The following is a 17,947-nucleotide window of genomic DNA, read 5'->3' on the forward strand; positions in this document are numbered from 1 at the left end:
ACAGACATTTATATTGAAGTGAACCTGAAGATACCTACATCACTGTTATCAGTACTCTCAACTGACACATAACTAGTTTGTTAGAATTCTCTGCATACACTTTGGAATTAAAGAAGATTTTACAGATGCTCCTCTGCAATATTATTATTTTTAAAGTTAAGATCTTCTGCTTTCCATAGTCACATCTATATGTGAATGTATTCTTAATAAGAATTAGGGGAGAAAAATTTCTCACAATAAAAGAGTGGAGTGAGTATAAGATCACCTCATGATGATGAATGTATGTACAAGACAACAGTTAGATGACACGCATCTCAGTGTTCTGAAGTAATTGGTTGATGTAGTTGCCAAGACTCTCTTCATTATTTTTCAGAAATATTGGCTGTCAGGAGAAGTCCCTAGTGACTGGGAAAGAGAAATCACTCCCATATTCAAGAAAAGAAGAAAGGAAGTCCTGGGGAACAACAGGCCAGTGAGTTTCGCATTTGTGCCTGGAAAGATCATGGAGGAGATTCAACTGAAAGACATGTTAAAGCACATGAAGTATGTGGAGGTAATCTGAAACAGCTAGCACGGCTTCATCAAGGGCAAATTATGCATGACCAGTCTGGTGGCCTTTTATGACAGGCTAAGGAAGGGCAACTGATTTTTGGATTTCTTCAAGGCCTTTGACATGGTCCCTCATTGCATTATTATCTATAAATTGGAGAGATATGGATCTGAAGGCTGGACTATTAAGTGGATAATGAATTGGCTGAATTGCTGTAGCCACGGGATCGTTGTCAACAGCTCTGTGTCCAGGTGGAGGCATGGTATCCCCCAGGAGTCCATTTTGAGAATGGTGCTTTTCAACTTCTGTATCAGTGACGTGGACAGGAGGATAGAGTGTACCATCAGAAAGTTTGTTGATGATACCAAGATATGTGAGGTATTTGACATAGAAGGGAGGGACACCATTGAGAGGGACCTCAACAAGCTCATAAAGTGAGCATATGAAAATCTAGTGAGGTTTAACAAGGTCAGGTTTTGCACTTGGTTCCAGATATGAGTACAGACTGGGAGAATAACTCACAGAGAGTAGCTCTGGAGAACTTGTGAGTCCTGATGGATGAAAAGCTGGACATGAGCCAGTAGTGTACACTTGCAGCCCTGAAGCTGAACAGTAACCAAAAGAGTGGGGACCAGTAAGGTGATTATCCCCCTCTACTCTGCCCTTGTGAAGCCCTTTATGGATTACTATATCCAGGCCTGGGGTCCCCAGAACAGGAACAATGCGGAGCTGTTGGAGAGAATCCAGAGGAGGACCCTGAAGATGATCAGAGGTCTGGAGCACCTCTCCTGTGAAGAAGGTTTGAGGTAGTTGGACTTGTTCATCTTGGAGAAGAGAATGCTTCAGTGAGATCTTATTGTACTCTTTGAGTATTTGACGTGAGTGTATAAACAGGATGACAGCTGTGTTTTTACACAGTTTCATAGTGATAGGACAATGGGGAGTGGCTTTTAACTAAAAGAGAGGAAATTTAGATGAAATGTTAGGAAGAAACTTTTTACTCTAAGGGAAGTGAGGTGTTGGAATAGTTTTCCTAGAGAGGTTGCAGATGTCCCATCTCTAGAAGCATTCCTATGATGACCTTCAGGTCCCTCCAACCTAAGCCATTCTATGATGATTCCATGATTCCATGATATTTAGTCTCCACTTATATATCCTCTCTGTTCTCCATCTTATCAGTTTTTCTCATCATTCCATTGGTGTGGGCTGCCAAAGTTCTGGATCGGAGATTAACATACATTGTACTCTGCCTTTAGCATTTCTTCATGCTCATGATATGCCCAAAGATTAAATGTTGTGAAATGAAACTGTTATTCATAGCTGACACTTTGCAGATCATGAACAATTATTATACAGGTGCCTTTTTCATGTCTATGACACTACCAGTTTTTATTCCACTTCTTAAGATCAATCAGTTCTTCCTTCACAGTGTTCTGATCTGTTGATCTGCTTGGCATTTCCCTTTAACTGAATGTCATCAGTGAACATATATAGCTATGCAATTTTTACATATACATACATACATACATATATATATATATATATATATATATATATATATTTGTGGGGATGGGAGATTATTACTAAAATATTAACATTAGATGAAATTTGTCACAAGACTGTTGAAGAGTTGCTCATCAATTACAACAAAGAACATTCCTTTTTAAAGAAATTCTCAATCAATATGCAAAAGGTATAAAAGTCTCAAATGATGTTAGTTAATTACTAATATTCTGAAAGATTTCAATTAATAATAATGGGGAAAAAAAAGTCTTCTCCCTTTTTTATTTAATTTATAACTAATTCTCAAAAAAAAAAAAAGACTCTGTACTCTGTCAGCAAGCTACTCACAAATAGGAAAAAAATCTCTTGCTAAAACCACCATTTTCCATTTGCCAGATCAGAGCAGTACATTATAAAAACAACATGAAAGGAACACAGTGTAAGGAATTGTGACATTGGACTTGGGGAAAATAAGCTAGTATAACAGGATAGACATTTATTTATACGTGCACATGTGGGAATACAAGAAAAGCAGTTCAGAGCAGCAGCTGTGGAGCAAGATAAACAGCATGGGAACCAAGGACACCTCTGCAAGGAGAAGAGTCTCACAGCTCTGATTGGTTATGTGCCTGCATGGACAGTTGAAAAGTGTTTTGTAGAATGCTTTGTTGACATGTAAGGTGTTTGGGAAAGTTGTAAGGGCGGATGGGAAAGTTAGAAAATAACAACTTGTGAAGGTATATAAGGGATGTGAGAACTTGTAATAAACGATTTGGATCGTTCACATCTGAGTCCGTGCCGAGTCGCTGCAAATGGCGCCCACAACGTGGAGCAAATCTACCCGCGGCTGAGCGAGCCCGGTCCGGCAGCGTCGCCCGACTGAACTTCGGAGAGACTGTTTCGCGCGCACCCGCACCGTTCTGCAGGACAGAAGGTGAGCAGTCGGGAACTATGGGGAGCTCACTAACGAGGGAGCAACGAGTACATCTCGAAGTATTGCGTTCAGTGTTACTGTATCAGGATGAGACTGTGTCTACTTCAGCATTAGCTACTCTTCTTAAATGGATAAGCAAAAATGTCCCTGAATTCCCGAAAACTGAGTTCTCTCTCGATGGAGAACTTTGGGACAAAATCGGCTCAAAACTCTACAAGGCTTCTCTCGCTAAAGACAGAACGGCTGCTAAGCTGTTGCCCGTTTGGAGCCGGATAATGGAAGGGATTAAGCAATCACAACGGGAAAGAATTTATTCCGACCATTCCCTGCCGCCCTCCGTCCCAACCCCGCCGCTGCCTCTCGCTGCGGGAAGCGGCCCGTGCCCGGATCCAACTGGCGGCTCCGACCCCTTCCCGATTCGGGGAGACGAGGGGCCGCGGCCGCCCCCTTCGCGCTCCCGCCGTTCGCTCCTCCCCCGACGTTCGCCGCGTTGCCGCCCTCTACGGCGCCCTCGCCCTTCGCTCCGCCTACGACGTTCATCGCGCCGCTTCTGCCCCCCGCTCCGCCCATGTCTTGCGCTGCTGGGTCTGTGCAGCCGGCGTGTAACGTGGTTAAAGACGCGGACGGATCGAAACGAGGGGATCGTTGTGACCCTGGTCCAGTAGATCCGGAATGCGAATCGGGCGCATTTCCTCCTGATGATAATTTGAAGGGAGCAGGAACGACAAATTTCTCTACAGCGCACTGTGATGTCTTAGAGCAGTGCAGAAAAGAAGCAATATGGAAAATTGCATCTCACGTTATCCAGCCACAAATCCTCAAAATAGTACCTCACGTACGGACATTAAACGATCTGCAAAAGTTATTAGGAACCATCAATTGGTTGCGGCCACTTTTGGGAATTACTACTCAAGAGCTGCATCCTTTATTCAAACTACTGAAAGGAGACCCAGATCTAACTTCTAAAAGACAATTAACACCAGAAGCACAACAATGCTTAGACTGTGTAATAACATCAGTGCAAAGTCGATATAGCCATCGTGTTTGTTTATCACTTCCAGTACATCTCATAATAATATCCAACTTATATCAGTCATATAGCTTGTTATGTCAATGGGATACCTCAAGAAAGGATCCTCTCGTTATCCTCGAATGGGTATTTTTACCTCATACATTTTCAAAAACTATTACATCACGAGTGGAAATGTTTGCTATGCTAATACAGCGAGGTCGACATCGTCTACAAATTCTACGAGCTCTTGACCCTGTATCATAGAATAGATACCTCTCTTACATCCAACTAATTGGGATTTTTGAAATATAACCATGCATCATTTCAGACAAAAGTGCACGCTAATAGAACTAAATTTGATAGTTTATTTTGTTTTCCAAGCAGGTGTTCCACTTGGGCTCTATATCACGCACTGGCCATGCGGATGTGGTGTACAACTGGAAGAAATCCTTCAGACCCTGAATGCAGGAGAGAATCTGTGATGGGTGAGAGAGGAAAGGCACCTTGAAGCAGGGGACGCCCTGCTGGCACTACCTGTCGCATCCACCACCAACATGGCTTGCTGTTTCTTAAGGGTCAATAAGTATTAATGCCCCTTGTGATACTCTAGTACATTTGTCCTCTAAAATTGGTTCTATTTGACATGCCATTCCATTAAATTGTGCGATCATTAATCAATTATTAGCCCGGATAACTCAGTTGGTAGAGCATGGTTACGAACATCTTAAAAGCATTTACTGCACAAATTTTAGTGGTCATTAAAAATCAATATATCAGAGTATATAAAAATTGAAGACTTTTCCTGATCAGTTACAAATTAACACAATGGGACCCTCATGGATTTATTTTCAGGTTGCAGAAACTTAGGTTACAGTACAAACATGTTTGTTCTTTTTAGTGGGTTTAACAGTAATGTTGTTATGTTGTATTTGACTTGTCTCTTTTTTCACTTTTAGAGTATTGTCAGTCGAGGCCTTGATTGAGTTATAATGATTATGTTATTAATATAATTAGTGTTATTATTTTATAGTATGGTAGTAGCTTGTCAATAAACAAAAAAGGGGGAATTATGGGAATACAAGAAAAGCTGTTCAGAGCAGCAGCTTTGGAGCAAGATAAACAGCATGGGAACCAAGGACACCTCTGCAAGGAGAAGAAGAGTCTCACAGCTCTGATTGGTTATGTGCCTGCATGGACAGTTGAAAAGTGTTTTGTAGAATGCTTTGTTGACATGTAAGGTGTTTGGGAAAGTTGTAAGGGCGGATGGGAAAGTTAGAAAATAACAACTTGTGAAGGTATATAAGGGATGTGAGAACTTGTAATAAACGATTTGGATCGTTCACATCTGAGTCCGTGCCGAGTCGCTGCATGCACATATATAAATTTAGCAATGCATTTCACTGAGGGAGAAAGGTGTTTTTCTTGAAATCAGAGAGATGCCAAAACTGCATTTTCATTTTTTCTTTTTTCTGTAATGCTGTTCTTCAAGAATGTTAGCCTCTCAGAGTGCTAATAGAGGGCCTATTACAAGAAGAAAAATTGACATTATGAAAACATTTCAATGGGAGATTTTTATTTATTTATTTATATATTGCTAGCAAAGAAACAAACAGGAGACAATTTTGAAAGGCTAAGCAAACTGGGTCTGTTTAGACTTGAGAAAAGAAGACTCCGAGAGGATCTGATTAATGTTTATAGGTATCTTAAATGTGGGAGTCAAGTAGACATGGCCAAGCTCTTCTCAGAGGTCTGTGGGGACAGAACAAGGGGATATGGCCATAAACTGGAGCACAGGAAGTTCTGCATTAATATGTGAAAGAACTTCATGGTGAGAATGATGGAGCACTGGAACAGGCTACCCTGGGTGACTGTGGATTCTCCTTCTCTGGAGATATCCAAAACCCATCTGGAGGTCTACTTGTTCAGCCTACTTTAGGGTGCCTGTTTTGCAGGGAGGCATGACTTGGTGATCTCTGGAGCTCCTTTTCCAGTCCCTACAATTCTATGATTTCATGATTTTATTTTCAGCTCTAATTTTAACCTTCTAAATTTGAAAAGTTTAAAAATTTCTGCTTCAACTTCTATGGTCCTCTGTTTTGCTTTACACAACTCAGACAGTCTTCATTTTACTTTTCACTGAGTCTTTTGAAGCTTCTAGTGGTTATTTTTGTCCCCCTCTAGTGGTTTCCCTCCAATATGTGTTTGTATTTGCATAGCATATAAGTAGCATCATGAGGCACATACAGGACAATTTGTATGTAACAGGTGATCAGATTCAGTCAGCAGACATTTATCCTGCCTTACTAACCTGAGCTCTTATTCCTCCTAATATCTAATCTAAAATTTCCTTCTTTTAGTTTAAAGCCATTCCACGTTGTCCTATCACAATCTGGATTTGTAAATGCTCTCCATTTTGTTTATAAGCTCCCTTTAAATACTGGAAGACTGCAGTGTGGTCTCTCCATTAAGGAGTGATGGATCTGGCTTATTACAGCTGGAAATTAGAATAAAAATTTATATAAATAAATAAATAAATAAATAAAGCAGTCTAAAATGGCAGAAAGAATTTATACTGCTCCTATGTTTGAAGATTTTTGATTCTATCATTTTTAATTTAGTGCCTGAGAAACTTACAATATACAAAATATACCCATACCAGAGTAAAAGAAAAAAAGATTTCTGGGGAATGCAATTACTAACATATACAGCAGATATGAAGGTATTCTTATTGTTACTAGTGTTTTTCAAGCACTGTTTCAAAACTACTCCTTTTGTGATGAGGAATTTCAGTTAAGAATCTCACTATGGACAAAGTGTAGGCAGCTTATTGTGCTCTTACCCAGTAGACCTCTGTTACAAGAGCACTACAACCCACCTGCATTAGGATATGCAGACAGCTGCATATCCTAAGACATAAAAACATACATTTCTTCATTGAATGTTATACATTCCACAACAGAAATTGTATTGATATATCCAGAGAAAAAACAGAAATTAATGTTATACATAGAAGAAGGACAGATTAGACTTTCTTACTGTTGGTAAGAAACATTACAAAAATAATACGTTTTTTCTTTGAAAGAGTGGTCAGGCACTGGAATGGGGTACATAGAGAGGTGGTTGACTCACCGTCCCTGGAGGTGTTCAAGAAATGCTTAGATGCTGTACAAAGAGACATGGGTTAGTGGGGAAATATTGGTGGTAAGTGGGTAGTGGGACTGGGTGATCTTGGATGTCTTTTCCAACCTTGCTGATTTGATGACAATATGATTCTGTGATTCTTCTTAAAAATTCACTTTTGGCACTTCAGTCTAAAATTTGCAAACATTCTTCCTTCAAGGTATTTTTTCTTCTTTATCTTGTATAGCTAACCTAAAATCATAAGGTAATTTTATAAACACACATCAAGTATTTTTATTAAATTACTGTAGTGTGACTGCATTTAGTAAGTACATCCTATGGGAAAGATGGGAAAAAACACTGTCGATTGAAATGTGTAGACAAAAAAACAAACAAACAAAAAAAACCCTATAATGACTGGGAAAAAAAAGTAAAATCACATAGATTTTATTTTTAAAGAAATCATTTCAAATAAATTTAGTAAAGATGATTCATCTCAAAACCAATTTTTGTCTCTTCCCTTCCTTTCCCTCTCTGCCCCTCCTGTCCCCCCTTCTTTTCTTTTCTTTTCTTTTCTTTTCTTTTCTTTTCTTTTCTTTTCTTTTCTTTTCTTTTCTTTTCTTTTCTTTTCTTTTCTTTTCTTTTCTTTTCTTTTCTTTTCTTTTCTTTTCTTTTCTTTTCTTTTCTTTTCTTTTCTTTCCTTTCCTTTCCTTTCCTTTCCTTTCCTTTCCTTTCCTTTTCCTTTCTTTTCCTTTCCTTTCTTTTCCTTTTCTTTCCTCTCCTCTCCTCTCCTCTCCTCTCCTCTCCTCTCCTCTCCTCTCCTCTCTTCTCCTCTCCTCTCCTCTCCTCTCCTCTCCTCTCCTCTCCTCTCCTCTCCTCTCCTCTCCTCTCCTCTCCTCTCCTCTCCTCTCCTCTCCTCTCCTCTCCTCTCCTCTCCTCTCCTCTCCTCTCCTCTCCTCTCCTCTCCTCTCCTCTCCTCTCCTCTCCTCTCCTCTCCTCTCCTCTCCTCTCCTCTCCTCTCCTCTCCTCTCCTCTCCTCTCCTCTCCTCTCCTATTTATTTTATTTTATTTTATTTATTTTATTTCTCACTACCCCCAGGCAGATTGACACTTTCTCCCACCTTGGTGTCATTTGCAAACTTACTGAGAGTGCACTCAGCACCCTAATCCAGGTCATCAACAAAGATATTGAAGAGAATAGGACCCAGCACTGACCCCTGGGAAGCATCACTCATAATGGGTTACCAGCTGGATTTAACTCCATTCACCGCCACTCTCTGGACCCAGCCCTCCAGCCAGTTCCTTACCCAGAAAAGGGTGTACTTGTCCTAGCCATGGGCTGCCAGCTTCTGCAGGAGAATACTGTGGAAGACAGTGTCAAGGGCTTCACTGAAATCTAGGTAGACTACATGAACAGCCTTTCCCTCATCCACCAGATGGTTCACCAGATGGTTCACAAGATCATAGAATGAGATGAGGTTGGTCAAGCAGGATCTTCCAGAAGGCCCTACCAAAGCAAATAATGAAAATAAAAATGAGGTGATTAGTGTTAACCAACATGGCTTTGCCAAGGGCAAATCATGCCAGACAAACTTGCTGGCCTTTTATGGTGGAGTTACAGCATCAGTAGAAGAAAACTGATGTCAGCTACTGAGCTTGTGCAAATCATTTGGCACTGTCTCTCATGACATCTTTGTAGCTAAATTGGAGAAAAATGATTTGATGTATGGACCACTCACTGGATAGGGAACTGGCTGGATGGTCATACATGGAGAGTTGTGGGTAATGGCTCAATGATGTCCACACAGATGCTGGTGTTATATGGTGTTCCTCAGGGATCAGTGCTGTGCCTGGTGCTGTTTACATCTTTGTAGGTAACACTGACAGTGGGATCAAGTGCATCCTTAGCAAGTTTGTAGATGGCACCAGGCTGAGTCATGCAGTTGACACACTAGACAGAAGGGATGCCATCCAGAGAGACCTAGGAAAGCTTGACAAGTGGATCCATGCCAACCTCATGAAGCTCAATAAGGTCAAGTGCAAGGTCCTGCACTGGGAGAGGGGTAGTCCCAAGCACAGATACAGTCTGGGCAGAGAATGGATTGACAGCAGCCCTGAAGATAAAGATTTGGGGGTGTCAGTTGATAGAAGATTCAACATGAGCAGTTAATGTGTACTTGCAACCCAGAAGGCCAGCTGTATCCTGGGCTACATCAAGAGAAATGATGAGCCTCTCATGAGACCCAACCTGGAGTACTGCACCCCATAGTTTTACTGTCCCAAAACAAGGACATCAAGCTGTTGGAGTGGGTCCAGAGGAGGACCACAAAGATGATCAGAGGGCTAGAGAATCTACCCTATGGAAACAGGTCAAGAGAGTTGGGGCTTTTTATCCTTGAGAAGGAGTAGCTCTGGAGGTACCTTAATGTGGCTTTCCGGTGCCTGAAACAGGCCTACAGGAAAGCTGGGGAGAAACTTTTTATATTGACATATAGGAATAGGACAAGGAGGAATGGCTTTGAACTGGAAGAGGGTAGATTTAGACTAGATAGAAGGAAGAAATTTTTTACTGGGAGGGTAGCAAGACACTGAAACAGGTTGCCTGGTGAGGTTCACTCTCCCTTGAAGCATTCAAAGCCAGGCTGGATGGGACTTTGAGCAACCTGGTTTAGTGGGAGCTGTCCCTGGCTATAATGGGGGGACTGGAACTTAAAGGTCCCTTTAAATCCAAACTATTCAGATTCTGTGATTCTAAAATTCTTTTAGCATGAATTCTTCTTTCACTACTCTTCTCCAAAGTTGAATGTATCAAGGCTCTGAACCAGCAGTTTAGTTAAGCTGCTACCAGCTTCCACGCACTCAAAACCAGCACCTTTTTCTATAATTCCCTTCTACTTGTGGTGGAACCACTATAGCTGTGGTTATCCAAGCACTGCCACCAGTCACCATTTTTACTTTTCCCCATCCTGCTTCTCAGAGAAATTTATTACATCAACATGTCTATGTCTATTCAGATTTATTGACAAGGGCTATTGTTTCAGTCTTGTAACTGATTCATTTGTGCAATAGGTAATAATTGTATTCACAAAAATATAACTGTCTTAAGTGACAGTGAGGCCATAAGTGGTGATGTGAAGGAGAGGACCAAAAATGAGAAATGATACAGCAGAATAATAGATCATCCCTGTCTGTGTTACGTTAGCACTTTGGCCTAATCATATTTAATGAAGAATCCTACTGATTGTAGAACTCTCCAGGTCAGGTCCTCAGTTTTCCAAGTGGGAATGTTTCTTGCACAAGGAGTGGATACTTCCTTCTGCACAGGTCTGCCAAATGGGAAAAATGAGAAAAATGGAGCTATAATTCTTAGTTTTAATTTGCTTTATTGAGCAAGTATGAGGAAATCAGTATACTCATCAGTAAAAACAGAAAAATAATACTTACCTACCTTTAAAAAGTGCATCATGATCTAAGGATCAAAGCATTATGTACAACTAAGTATTTTTATTATTACTACTTTGATGTGCAAATCACACACAATTGGCTGTAACTGTCTTTGAAGCTGTTCTGAAAAATCATATCATATTCCACTTCAGCAATGATTTAATTTGTGAATTAGTGACATGACAGACCATAAGAGGCTATTTGGAACTCTTCCAGTTGCTTTTCTCAATGTGGCAGCTTTGAACATGCGCTTAGTGTTCAGTAGGCAGAAAATGTCCTCAGATTATTATTACTGATTGCATCATTTTCTCAGTGAAAGAATTTGCGTAACTATAAATCTTCTTTTTGTTAATATGATTAATTTTATGATCTGACTCAATTACCATAAATTATATTTATAGAAACAAACTTGTTAGTCATGCAACTTAGCTACTCCTGCTTTCAGCCTGGTTCAGTGAATTCCCCTTGAAACTAGGTAGGTGTCTCAGAGGCTGGTAGACTATTGCAGCCTAACTTCCACCAGAAAATCCAATCAGCTTTCTTTTGACCATTAGGCTTGATATCTTTCAAAAAGTGAATTAAAAAAGAGGCATGATCTCTGTCTTGCTGTTGTAGCAACATCCCTTTCTCTGCATGAAAACTCTTTGGAGTGCTACATAAATGGCTTAAAATGCCACATTGATGATTATTATAATTAAAGATTATGTTATTAATAAATAAAATTCTTTTCATCTTTCTGCACTGTGAATTTCGCATCACAATCTCTCTCTCTGTCTCTCTCCCACTTGTCTTAATAAATTTTCTGCCCAGATTCCATGAGGAATTCCCTGTTCTGCATCCTGTCTTGACTTCTGACACAATGGGATTGCCTGCTCCTGTGCATTTAAAAAGTGATTCCTAAAAAGTAGCCAGCTGTCATGGAACCCAAAACTCTGTACTGCAGATTCCCATGGAATGGTGATAAATAGCTTCTGGAGTTACTCAAAGATTGATCTCTTAAAACCAAGTTTTCATACAATGAAACACCTAACATCACCTTTCACAGAAGAACTTCTCAAAAAAAAAAACAGGTCTAAGATGGCACATTTCCTTTGCTGACTCGCTCAGTACTTCAGTCAAGAAATAAAAAATTCTAGTTCATTAGAAAATATTCAAAACATTTATCTGCCAAATAAGCATGTTCTAGATTTTAATCATTTTCTCTAAATATGCAAAAATAAATTTTAATAGAAAGATTAAGTAGTAATGAGGTTCAAAACGTGTTTTGCTTTCTATATCTACTTTAAAATTTCAGTGTTTATGATGTGAAAACTTGAGCCAATTGTGTGCCTTACATGCTATTTTGCAGTTCCTATCAGATCTGGTGATGATAATTTTTGTTATTCTTTACTGAAGGAAATGTGAGCCCTTGTTTGATAAGGTAATAATTTTAAATGAAAGGTGAGAACTTTAATCATAAAAAGGAAAAACAACAATAACAATAAAATATTTGATTTCAGAAATCCTAATTTTTCATTGGTAACTGCATCAACATTTTTCTTCTCTCTGCTTGAAAAATATGTGTATATTTCTTATTCGTATAATACCTTTGGTTGGTTTTCATTTGGAAATGACTTTTTAAAAGAAACATGGGAGAGCTATAGTCCAAGGAGATAAGAATTGTCATCTCAATTATCAAAATAAGTAAAGTAATACAGGCATTTTATATTCACTGTCATCTGCTTAGAAATTAGTGATAGAGAGGACCTTTTAATTATCTAATCCATCATTTTGCCAGTGTTTATTTCTAACTTTCTCAGTGTTTTGAGTATGTTGGGATAAATGAGGTAAATTTTCAATCACGGTGAAAGCACTAACGTCGTGCACTGAAAGCTCAGTTACTTAACATTGCCATATTATCTTATGCTGCTTTATGCTATTCTAATATATAACCTTTGGCACAGAACTTACTAGAAAGTGGGCAAGGCTAATCCCACCCATACACTTACATCATGAATATTAACTAAGGAGGTGGGACCTCTCCCATCACAACCCGCAGCCCTGCCTTTCGCCTAATACACTACATCTCCCCCTCCTTATGCTAAAAACCTTTAACCCGTTACAATACGCAACATGTTAACAACCCCACTCAATTCTTCTTTCTTTTCTCCTCTTAAAGTCTTTCTATACCCTTTGCTGTTCCATCTTCTCATCGAAAATTCCCGTCACCATACGACACATACATCCCTGCAGGCATTGCATAATACATAGTACGCAGATTAGCAGTGCAAGAAGAACAATAAGCCCTACTACCAATACTTTTAACAACTGCTTGAACCAAGGTCTGATGTTCCCAAACAGGCTTCCAAGGCAATCTCCAAACGGATCGTCCACGATACCGATCGTCCTGGTATGATCTTGTAACCATGCCAGCTTCTTATGTAACAACTCACTGTAGTCACTCAAATTGAAACAACACATTCCTTCAACATCTTGGCATCCGTGTCCATGTGCTAAAAGCAAAAAATCTATAGCTGCTCTATTTTGAAGCACAGCATGTCTAATGCTCTCTACATCTATAAGCAAATCTGAGAGTAGCTGAGAGGTAACATTTGCCTGTTTAACAGTCCAACAGGACAATCTCTTGATTTCTTTTAAAGCGTGTGCAGCAGCCACCTCAGGAGCAAAGAAAAAAGCAAAGATTCTAGCAGTGGGTCCCCATAACCTTATGTCGTCCCCGCAGTCAGGCTCCAGAGCATGCATATCCCTTTTGGCTTGCAAATGATTAAATGCCTTATAGATCTCAATGATACTTGGGGATAAGATGGTCAATTTCCCCAGATAGCAAGGACCTCCTATTGGGTTCTTAGGAATCCCTTTCCAAACACAATCCCCACAAATAAGAAATATCCCTGGTGGTAAGGCTTTTGCTGTATCATTGTTCCAAATTTCTCCCATGAACGAAAATGATCCTTTGGGGATAGGGAAAACACAACAACCTGTGTTGAATGCCATATCTTCACAGTTGACCTTTCAGACAGACCCATCCGTCCTGCTAATATTAACAATCTCACCTATTGAGACGTTTATAGGACAGTCCCCAGAACGATAAGGCACCGATCCGTTAGGGTAAAACCCACAGTATCCTCCATCAATATCAAAGATCTCATCATCACGGGGATACACAAGGGTTTACGGGATGGTTTGATTAGTTTTCGGGTCCCAGTAGGGGCCCACTGGACCAAGAAGTCGCTGCCTAGTCAGAGATAACCTTTTCATTGAGCCAAAGATCATGCACCCAGGGGACAACCATTGTGAGCTATTCTTGTCCCAAGTATCATTTTGTACCATTTGCGAGCCAAGTAAATCCAACTGCTGGGGCTCCTCGGGAAGAGTGATGTTTAACCTACAAATGGTACAAGCCATTTTCCTTCCGAGATAGTATACAGAATCATTTCCCAACCACCTCCAAGTTCTTAGTAGTCCATTGCAGAACCGCGAACAGCCCCTCTTTTTCCCAAGGTAACCCTTAAACGCAGAGTCATCCCATTCTGGGACCCCTATAAGGCATTTTTGAAAGGGTGACGTAGCTGACTGTAATGCAAGACAAAACTCTGAAGTCCCTGTATGATTAGCCCACATAACCCAAAGATTTCCTGGTTGCTTAAGCAGATGGATACACCCCACTGGCGACCAAAATAAACACACAATGCACACAAACATCAACATAGTGACTCTTGTAGGCAGCAAAGGTTGCTTATCGGGGCTCTCATGTTCCTTTTTCTTCAGTATCCACCAAGCAGTTCTGCTTGGGCACCATGCAGCCCAGCCTCGAAACCAACCAGACCTATACCAAAGATGGACCTGGTGACGCAGACTCTGCTGATGGCAAAATATTGAAACCCAAGCCGTCTAAACTGGCAAAACGCATCGCAAACTCTGCTGGTTATGTAGGTGACCGGTGACCGTAATCCCTTATCCTTTACCAACTCTGCCAGGCGAGTAATTGGCTTGGTGTCCAAGGGGGTCCAAGACGGTCCCCCATTTTTAACCACCAGGGGAAGGGCAAGTGTGGGCATACCTGGGTTAGTGGCCTGGAGATCCTCCCTATCCCTTGCCCAATCAGTGAATGTGGGCAGGCCCCATCGGGTAGGGCCAGCCCCCTTACTATTGGCACCGGATCAACTGACAGGGCATGTTCGCTGATCGCCTGTGTGGGCGGGTCCAAGCTAAGCAGTAACATCACAGGACCACGCCCCTGATCTGACTCAGGGGCCGGTTGCCTGGGTAGCGAGACGGGTCAGTGCTCCACTCCCCCCACACTTCCCCCCAAATTCTTCTCAATGTCCCCACCTCCCCCTCCCCCCCCCCCACCCCGTGTCCTGTAAGGAAGGATACAAGGTGTGGGCCGGATAAGGGGGGGTGGAGGTTGGTTAACGCTCCGGGCCAGAAGTGGCGGTGAGGGTTGATCTTGCGCAAGAGGTTGAGCAACTTCTGCAGTCATGTCGCTTCTCGAAGGAGAAGTACAGGGTGGAGCCGATGGATTCGACGCTGTCTTCTTTGCGGTTGAGTCTGAAGGGAGAACAGAGCTTCCCCCCCCAGGCTGCAACCCCAAAGAACTGCCCCCCCGGACCAATCCCCAGAAGGTCCTTAGCCCGCTGGTTAGTGAGTTTCTCATCACGAGCAGCTTTCAACGCTCCCAACACCAACCCCCAAGTTTTAAATTCTGATGTTTTCTGGGTAGTGAGGGCACTCTGAGATAGCACGGGGGTAATACCATCCCAGTTATCAGGGTCATACATAGACATCCGAGGGGGACGCCAGCAACCTCTCCTTCTCCAACAAAATGAGAAGGGCAGTAAGCTCCTTCCTAGAAGGAGCATGTTTAGGGAAGAGAGGTTTACAGAAAGAGAGAAGTACCTTAATCACAGCTTCCATGTCGCCGCTGGCCCAACACGCAGTCGCAGCCGGCACCTGGTGATGCAGTCCCAAACAACGGAGGGGTATGGCCACTTCCCCCCCGAACAGGGCTTCTGACTACTCCGTGACGAAAGGAGAAAAGGAGGGTGTTGATCCGCAGCAGGAACAGCTGGTGCAGGGGCAACAGCACTCAGGACGTTGGGGTCACCAGTTGTTACAAGTCACCTTCCGTTCTGTTCGTCCCCGAGTTTCCGTGGCTGGGCCAAATGCCAGGACAACAACAAGAGAGTGTGTGGCAAAATGGCGTTTTATTAAAGCAAGCACACCCTTATATAACCTTTGGCACAGAACTTGCTAGAAAGTGGGCAAGGCTAATCCTGCCCATACACTTACATAATGAATATTAACTAAGGAGGTGGGACCTCTCGTGTCACAACCCGCAGCCCTGCCTTTTGCCTAATACACTACACAAAACTGAACACGGTACTCAAGATGCAGCCTCACCAGAGCTGAGTACAGAGGGATGATTACCTCTATGCTTCTGCTGGCCACACTATTTCTTATACAGGCCATGTTGCTGTTGACCTTCTTGGCCACCCGAGCACACTGCCGGCTTATGCTCAGCTGATCAACTACCAACACCCCCAGGTCCCTTTCCTCTTCACAGTCATCCAGTCATTCAGCCCTAAGCCTAAAGCGCTGCATGGGGTTATTGTGGCCAGAGAACAGGACCTGGCACTTGGCCTTGTTGAAACTCATCCCATTAACCTCAGTCCAGTGATTCAGCCTATCCAGATCCCTCTGAAGGCCTCCCTATGCTCAGGCAGATCAACACCAACTCCCAACTTGGTGTCATCTGCAAACTTACTGAGGGTACACTCAATTCCATCATCTAAGTCATCAATGAAGATGTTAAAGAAGATGGGCCCTAGAACTGATCCCTGGGGGACACTACCTGTAACAGGTTGCCAGCTAGACTTAACTCCATTAACCAATGCCCATTTGGAAATCATGACTTTCAGTGTCTCATTTTGAAGCTTTTTTAGTTATCTTAAAATTTAATCCAAATCTCTAACATAGCAATTCTCATGTAATTTTGCACTTTCATCTCCATTTGATCAGCTTAGAACCAACATATTAAAGTCATAGATATTACTGTATTAGAAATTTCTCAGTGTGTCTGGCCTGGGGGAATAGTATTTAACATCCTTAAATCATTGGCCAGGTCACAGTACATTTCCAGTAAATGACTATGTAATTTCCAATATCATGTTGAGACAGTGTGACTGATACAGACAGTGTTATTGTGCAAAGGTTCTTTTAGAATGACTTGATCTGGAATTTCCAAATCACACACTGTCAGTATCACTTATGTGCTATTAGTATGGGTTGTCCTGCACATCATTCACCTTGCTTCCAAAGAAGTAATTTCCCTAGTGACAATTCTAACTGCAGAAAGCAAAAACACTGCAAAATACAGGCTTTCTTTTATACCCCCTCTTTATTTTATTTTTTTTCATCTTCTACATTAAGTAAAAATCCAAAAATACAAACAAATAAACAAACAACAAGAACAAAACAAAAAAAAAAAAAAAAAGAGAGAGAAAATCAAAGGAAAATATTTTAGGGTCAGTAGTTTTGATGCTTTCCACAATGTTTCAATAATAAAAAATTTCATCTTGAGAATGTTAATTTAAGAAAAAATTTTGAAAGATCAAATTAGAAATGATATTTTAATTTCTAATATTCTTTTTTACCATATCACCTGGAGTACAAAATCATATAATGCTGATGTCTTTTTTTGTTTCTACTACAAATAAATTAACTTTCATTTATTTATTATTTTATATTTAATTGTATAAATAGGACTAAAGCCTGATCTTAAACAAAACTGAATTTCTTCTGATATATATATATATATATATATATATTTTATTTTTACAGGAAAATCCTTATGTTATTTAGTCATACAGTGAAGATTACTTCTGAAATTCAGAGGAAAAAGAAATTCATTCAACTCTGTCTGTATTATCACCTCTGATCTTTTCAAAAGACCAGCTCTGAAAAGCAGTTCCTAAAAATTAAATGCAAAAATAATTATATAATTTCCTCCCCTCTAGGAAGCTTATGAGCATGTGAAAGCTTTCATTTTTTCCTTTCCTTTCCTTTCCTTTCCCTTTCCTTTCCCTTTCCTTCCCTTTCCTTTCCTTTCCTTTCCTTTCCCTTTCCTTTCCCTTTCCTTTCCCTTTCCTTTCCCTTTCCTTTCCCTTTCCTTTCCTCCTTTCCTTTCCCTTTCCTTTCCCTTTCCTTTCCCTTTCCTTTCCCTTTCCTTTCCCTTTCCTTTCCCTTTCCTTTCCCTTTCCTTTCCCTTTCCTTCCCTTTCCTTTCCTTTCCTTTCCTTTCCCTTTCCTTTCCCTTTCCTTCCCTTTCCTTTCCCTTTCCCTTTCCTTTCCCTTTCCTTTCCCTTTCCCTTTCCTTTCCCTTT

General features: G+C 41.1%; 1 pseudogene; it reads left to right on the forward strand.

The window, feature by feature from the left end:
* The first annotated feature begins 1,228 nt into the window (after nt 1–1,228).
* Nucleotides 1,229–17,947, forward strand: part of LOC146753924 (uncharacterized) — a 25,501-nt pseudogene continuing 8,782 nt past the window's right edge.

This window comes from Coturnix japonica, chromosome Z, assembly GCF_054131305.1.
Source record: "Coturnix japonica strain WE chromosome Z, WE-NBRP24, whole genome shotgun sequence".
In the NCBI taxonomy this organism is placed as follows: domain Eukaryota; kingdom Metazoa; phylum Chordata; class Aves; order Galliformes; family Phasianidae; genus Coturnix; species Coturnix japonica.